This window comes from Mandrillus leucophaeus, unplaced genomic scaffold, assembly GCF_000951045.1.
Source record: "Mandrillus leucophaeus isolate KB7577 unplaced genomic scaffold, Mleu.le_1.0 Scaffold22, whole genome shotgun sequence".
Taxonomy (NCBI): Eukaryota; Metazoa; Chordata; class Mammalia; order Primates; family Cercopithecidae; genus Mandrillus; species Mandrillus leucophaeus.
In genome coordinates this window covers 3,028,329-3,035,732 of record NW_012102254.1, presented here as the reverse complement: position 1 = coordinate 3,035,732, position 7,404 = coordinate 3,028,329, and the positions used below count along the sequence as shown (strand labels likewise).

Genomic DNA, 7,404 nt, shown 5'->3' with positions numbered 1-7,404 from the left:
AAAAAAAAAAAATCCAAACAGCAAAGAAGAAGATATACAGATGGCCAATCAACACATGAAAAATCGCTCAACATCAATATTCCTTAGCAAATGCAAATCAAAATCACAATGAGATACCAATTCCCACCCACTGGCCCTGGATAGACAGTTTCTATGTAGAATAATGAAAACATTCTGGAAATGGGTAGTGATGATGGTTGCATAACAATGTGAATACACTTAATATAACCAAATACTACACTTAAAAACGGTTAAAATGGTCCAGGCACGTTGGCTCATGCCTGCAATCCCAGCACTTTGGGAGACCAAGGCGGGCAGATCGCTTGAGGTCAGGAGTTCAAGACCAGCCTGGCCAACATGGTGAAACCCCATCTCTACAAAAAATACAAAAATTAGCCGGGTGTGGTGGCACATGCCTGTAATCCCAGCTACTTGGGAAGCTGAGGCAGAAGAATCTCTTGAACCTGGGAGGCAAAGGTTGCAGTGAGCAGAGACCGCACCATTGCACTCCAGCCTGAGTGACAAGCAGACTCTTGTCTCAAAAAAAAAAAATCACCAAATAACTTTTTTTTGTTTGTTTTGAGACAGAGTCTTGCTCTGTCACCCAGGCTGGAGTGCTGTGATGCAATCCTGGCTCACTGCAACCTCCACCTCCCAGGTTCAAACAATTCCTCCTCAGCTTCCCGAGTAGCTGGAATTACGAGTAGCTGGGATTACAGGTGCGTGCCACCATGCCCTGCTAATTTTTGTATTTTTAGTACAGGCAAGGTTTCACCATGTTGGCCAGGGTGGTCTTAAACTTCTGACCTTAAGTGATCCGCCCACCTTGGCCTCCCAAAGTGCTGGGATTACAGGCATGAACCACTGCACCCGGCCAAATAATTTTAAAAGTATAATGAGAAGAGGCTTGCCTGCCACCATGTAAGACATGCCTTTGCTCCTCTTTCACCTTCTGCCGTGATTGTGAGGCCTCTCCAGCCATATGGAACTTATATTCATTGCTCAACAAGGAAGAGACCTGCAAGGCTATTACCCTGGGCAGCTGGCAAAACTCCATTTTGATCATAGTGCAAAGAGAGCTCCCAGATTGGAACCAGAAATCAGCCACAGTTTCACTGAATCTTTGACCTCTTAATTCGCTGCCAGAGTTCTACTGTTGTAAAGAGAGAAGCAGCTTTGAAAGAAATGCTTTTAAATTAAAATAACCATGGCATTCGAACAAAATAACGTTTGGCATTCTTAGATTACTCTTTTAGACTAAGGTAATGGTAGCAAAACTACTTTTAAGTGTGTATACAGATGGCTGTAATCCTAAAATATTTACATGCTGCAGACTATTTTTAGATTAAGTTGGTCAGTTTAGAACAGGGGATCAAGATCTAGCCTTAAAAGAACTTGTTTTTTACCCCACTACTGGGGTAAAAAAGTCTTACTGCTGATGCTGGCAAACCATCATACATTTAGGCCAATGGTTATATGTAGGATCGATCAGGTAAGAAGATTGCTGCATCTCCTCAGTAAGTGCATTACCATTGGGAAAAATAAAAAAGAACTCTGGGGGACACAGCCAATGAGGAAGAAGACTGGCACTAGACACCCTAAAGGGGCTTGGGATGGAGAAATCCAGGTATAGCATAGGGCTGGAGTGAGATGTGGGACTGGTAAAAAGGATTAAGTGAATGTCTGTACACAGGAGTTAACACTGCTATCTTGGCAAGAAGAAAACCTGACAACTAGGCATCAGCTCCTCAGGCAGAAAGCTAAAAGGTCTTCTCTAAGGACAGGAAAGGATCCCAAAGAAAAGAACCTTGGCAGGGCACAGTGGCTCACAACTGTAATCCCAACACTTTGGGAGGCCGAGGCGGGCGGATCACCAGAGGTCAGGAGTTCAAGACCAGCCTGGCCAACATGGTGAAATCCCATCTACTAAAAATACAAAAATTATCCAGGCATGGTGGCAGGCACCTATAATCCCAGCTACTTGGGAGGCTGAGGCAGGAGAATTGCTTGAACCCGGGGGGCGGAGGTTGCAGTGAGCCGAGATCACACCACTGCACTCTAGCCTGGGCGACAAGAGCAAAACTCTGTCTCAAAAAAAAAGAACCTTACAGTTCCCCAGCATACTAGTTGGCTCCCTCCTCATTTACCCCAAAGTAACACCTATCAATTAATAAACTTCTCCCCTCCAAAAAAAGCATAATGAGGATTAAAGGATACAGATGAAATAAGAGTGTCCCCGAGTTAATGACTAAATGACAGATATAACTGAGTGACAGGTACACAAGGGCTTATTGCTCTCTATTTGGATGTATATTTGAATTTTACTATAATAAATATTTAAAAACAAGTCCTCAAAATGTGCAAAGCTTTTCAAGAATTTATCCCCTTAAAAATTTTGGCAAAAATGAGTACAGAGGAGGAAGCAGGGAAAGGCAAGGCTCAGAGGGATTCAACAGTATAAAAAATAATAGAAAATAAAAATGAGAACAAAGATTTGGCTATAAGAATATGATCACAGTAATATTTAGAACAGGAAGGAAATGTGTTATGTATTTTATAGTAAAACCTGAGACAAAGAGCAGAAACCATTAAAAACAATCTAGAAGATTAATACACTAAGCACAAGCTGGAAGACCCTGGATACAAACCTGACTCTGAGCTTCCTAGTGGCCAAGGCAGACAGACAAAAACATCAATGACATAGTTCCAGTATACTTAGAGGTATAGCGATCCCAGTCACTCAACCTGAAGAAATTTTCTCAGCAGCCTCAGAGGTTCCCTTGGGAACTTCTGATAAAGACTGCAATATAAACTGATGGGGCCATGCAAAGTGAGATGAGTGAAAACAACTGGAAGAAGGGCCAGAATTGTGCTTTCTCATGATCTAGCTTCACCCAAAGACAAAACACTGCAGATCTGAAACAGGTACACTGAAGTACCTTCAAGCACAACTCAGTGGATATTCTTTCCACAGTCGAGCTCAGCTGTGGCTTTTGGGAGTTGAATTCAAGATTATCCTTCCTGGCAAGAACATGAAATGTAACATCTCAACTGTCTCCTAAATATGTCTCTAATAGTCACTGTCTCTGGAGGTGACAAATGCACATCACTGTCAAACTCTACCAGGGCTCAGGCCTGAAAGAAGAGACCTAATCAAAACATGGAGATGAGGCATGAACATGACCTTTCAGAGGGAGGAAGGGTTAACTAGGTAGGCCAGCTTGGGGCAGATCATGAGAGTGGGAAACTACTGACTATGACTGGAGACCTGGTGAGTGACAGTGCAGTCTTCCAAAAGGTGCAATCCAAGCCCACAGCCAAATGCAGCAAACTGGGCTGAACAAGGCTGCTCAATGGATAAAATTATTGAAAAACATAAAAATAAATGAGATTTTATGTTCAAAAAACCAAAAATGTCATGCAGTTTTACCCACGAAAAGAACCTCACAATATAATGTAGACAATGAATACAAAACAGTCTGATCCTACTATAAGACAGAGAACGAGTAAGCAAGAAAGCATGATAAAAAGCCTAAGAAGCCTGATAGTAGTTACCAATGGGGTTACAATTTAACTTTGGGGTTTTTTGCTTACCTGTTAATTTTGCAACAAGGATGACTTGAATTAAAAACAAACTCAGCCAGGCGTGGTGGCTCATGCCTGTAATCCCAGCACTTTGGGAGGCCAAGATGGACGGATCACCTAAGGTCAGGAGTTCAAGACCAGCAAGGCCAACATGGAGACACACTGTCTCTACTAAAAAGACAAAAAAATTTAGCAGGGCATGGTGGCGGGCACCTGTAATCCCAGCTACTAGGGAGGTTGAGGCAGGAGAATGAACCCAGGAAGCAGAGGTTGCAATGAGCCATCGCGCCATTGCCCTCCAGCCTGGACAACAGGAGCAAAACTCTGTCTTGGAAAAAAAAAACACAAACTCTACCAGCCTGGGCAACATAGTTGAAACCCTGTCTCTACAAAAAATTTTTAAGGCCAGGTGCGATGGCTCACACCAATAATCCCAGCACTTTTGGGAGGCCGAGGCAGGTAAGGAGATCGAGACCATCCTGGCTAACACAGTGAAACCCCGTCTCTACTAAAAAATACAAAAAATTAACCAGGCATGGTGGCGGGCGTCTAAAGTCCCAGCTAGTAGGGAGGCTGAGGCAGGAGAATGGCGTGAACCCGGGAGGCGGAGGTTGCAGTGAGCTGAGATTGCACCACTGCACTCCAGCCTGGGCAACAGAGCGAGACTCCATCTCAAAAAATATATATATTTTTTAAATTAGCCACGCATGGTGACATGCGCCTGTAGTCCCAGCTACTTGGGAAGCTTGAGGTGGGAGAATCTCTTGAGCCCAGGAGACTGAAGCTGCAAGTGAGCTATGATCCCGCCACTGCACTCCAGCCTTGGGTGACAGAGCAAGACCCTGTCTCAAAACAAACAAACAAAAACTAATCTATTCAACTGTAAAATAAACTGGGAAATAAGATATTTTAAAAATCAGGAATGCAGAGGAATGAAATGAAGAAAACCAAGTCTCACTTGTAAAATTATAAAAAATCAACGTATTTGAAATTTCAATATTCAGATGATTTGAAAATACTCTGAGGTTGGGGAATGGCACAAATACAACCACTATAATTGTCATATTTGTGTGAACTGATTATTTGAGTCCCTCTGGCCTCCAACCAAAATTAAGATGTTTAAAATAGAAGAGGTTCAACAAAATTTTAACATCTAGATTTGTCTAAGGGACCATTACTGGTCACCATAGCTTCAAATTTAAGACAGGTGCTATGTGTGAGACACAAAGACCTCTTTCACATTAGTGACTGCAATTTTTTTTTTTCTTTTTAAGACGGAGTCTTGCTCTTTTTGCCCAGACTGGAGTGCAGTGGCGGGATCTGGGCTTACTGCAACCTCCGCTTCCCAGGTTCAAGTAATTCTCCTGCCTCAGTCTCCCGAGTAGCTGGGACTACAGGCGCACACCACCACACCTGGCTAACTTTTCTATTTATAGTAGAGATGGGGTTTCACACATGTTGGTCAGGCTGGTCTCGAACTCCTGACCTCAGGTGATCCGTCCACCTCGGTCTTCCAAAGTGCTGAGATTACAGGCATGAGCCACTGCACCTGGCCAACACCTTGTATATTTTACGCTTTCTGAAAATGCTAAATATCAAATAAACCAGTGGTTACCAAATGTTTTGATCATGAATGCCCAAACAACAAAAATTCAAGTATATGCTCCTAATACATGCACACTTACATATAAATTATATATATATATGTACTACAGTGATAATACAGTGTACATTATAAAGTATATGCTAAAATTATTATGGTGGCTCATGCCTGTAATGACGGTGGCTCATGCCTGTAATCTCAGCACTTTGGAAGGTTAAGGCGGGTGGATCACTTGAGGCCAGGAGTTTGAGACCAGCCTAACTAATATGGTGAAACCCCATCTCTACTAAAAATACAAAAATTAGCCAGATGTGGTGGTGCACACCTGTAATCCCAGCTACTTGGGAGGCTGAGGCAGGAGACCAAGATAGCATCACTGCACTCCAGCCTGGGCAACAGAGTGCGTGAAACTCCATCTCAAAAAGGAAAAAAAAATTAAATGAGGCTGAAATAAACAGGAAAATTAGTTTTATTTTTTTCCTGAGATCCACGTGCATCTTTATGCTTACACACCAACTTTGGATCCCACTGCAAAGCTGCCTTATGACTTAGCATCCCTGCAACCATTCTAAGTTAATGCCCTTGACTGCTTAACCAGAAACTGCCAAATGGCAGTGGTCAAATTGCTGTCACCTTGTTGAGTTCCACCATCCCGACACTCGAGTCAGTGACGCAGGCTTCCTCCCATCACCCCTACCACCTTCTTCCACTACCCTTACCTGCCAATGAGCAACAGAAAAGACTGTGGGCTGGCTGCAGTGGCTCACGCCTGTAATCCCAGCACTGTGGGAGGCCGAGGCAGCCGGATCACCTGAGGTCGGGAGTTTGAGAACAGCCTGACCAACATGGTGAAACCCCGCCTCTACTAAAAATACAAAATCAGCCGGGCATGGTAGCGCATGCCTGTAATCCCAGCTACTTGGGTGGCTGAGGCAGGAGAATCGCTTGAACCTGGGAGGCGGAGGTTGCAGTGAGCTGAGCTCACGCCACTGCACTCCAGCCTGAGCAAGAAGAGCGAAACTCCATCCCAAAAAAAAAAACAGACTGTGGAAGCCAGCAGGTACAAGAACAGCATAAAAGCATGGACTCTTTTGTCAGCCAAATCTCAGTTTGCACACATACTCTGTCTCAAATTCACTAGGTGACCCAGGGCCAGTCAAATCACTTGCCTAAAACTCTCCGTAAAGGGGGTGATAACAGAGTTATCTCATCTGGTTATTATGAAAACTAAGTGAGATAAGCTAGTATTACAGTACCTGGGACAGTGCCTAAACAGCACAAGCACTCAATATCACCCAGAATTATTACTTTGGGTGGCAAAAGACGACACCTGAACCTTGTTTCTTTAGCCAACTCATTAAGGTAGCAAGTTCTAACGGAAGGAGCTCAGGTGGCAGAGGTGTGGCAGACCTGGTTTGAAGGATGATCCACCCTTGACACGCTGGGTGACCTTGTAAGAACCCATTAGGAGTCCTTTCATCTGTTCAACGAGGGGTGATAACACAAACTGTATATGAAGTACCTGTCAGAGCCAGTAAAACACTGGCAACCACCAATGGTGAGAGTAAGCAAACAGCACATGAACCTGTCATTCCAGGATCCCTGAGGCACATTCACATGCATGGCTAGATTCTGAGAGAAAATATCCCTAAAGTCTACCACCAAATGTTAATAAACATATATGCAGTGAAGTCCACAGGCACGGTTCCTTTCCCAACTGGGTAGTTGTTCATATACGATCTCAGGTAAATCACAATCTTTATGCCTCCATTTTCTTTCCTTTTTTAGTTTACTTAATACCTGAATAGCATATGCCTCCATTTTTCTAGTAATAAACTTGGAGTAAACTTTTTACCCACCTCATGACAGTGACTGGGGGAACAGGGGAAGGGCCCCAAACCAGTGATTATAAAGTACATGGAGATCTCTAGAGAGGGGCTGTTTTTACCGCAATAGCAAAAGAAAAGAGAGAGCACTCAAGCCGGGCGCGGTGGCTCACGACTGTAATCCCAGCCCTTTGGGAGGCTGAGGCGGGCAATCATGGGGTCAGGAGATCGAGACCATCCTGGCTGACACGGTGAAACCCCGTCTCTACTAAAAATACAAAAAAGTAGCCGGGCATGGTGGCGGGCACCCGTAGTCCCAGCTACTCGGGAGGCTGAAGCAGGAGAATCGCTTGAACCCGGGAGGCAGAGGGTGCAGTGAGCCGAGATGGC

At 44.2% G+C, this 7,404-nt stretch overlaps 1 protein-coding gene and 1 pseudogene across 1 annotated transcript in view; one reads left to right on the top strand and one right to left on the bottom strand.

The window, feature by feature from the left end:
* SCAP (SREBF chaperone) overlaps positions 1 to 7,404 on the bottom strand; it is a 109,949-nt gene that overhangs the window by 98,958 nt on the left and 3,587 nt on the right. The window lies entirely within an intron of this gene.
* LOC105540476 lies at positions 983 to 1,135 on the top strand (annotated as a pseudogene).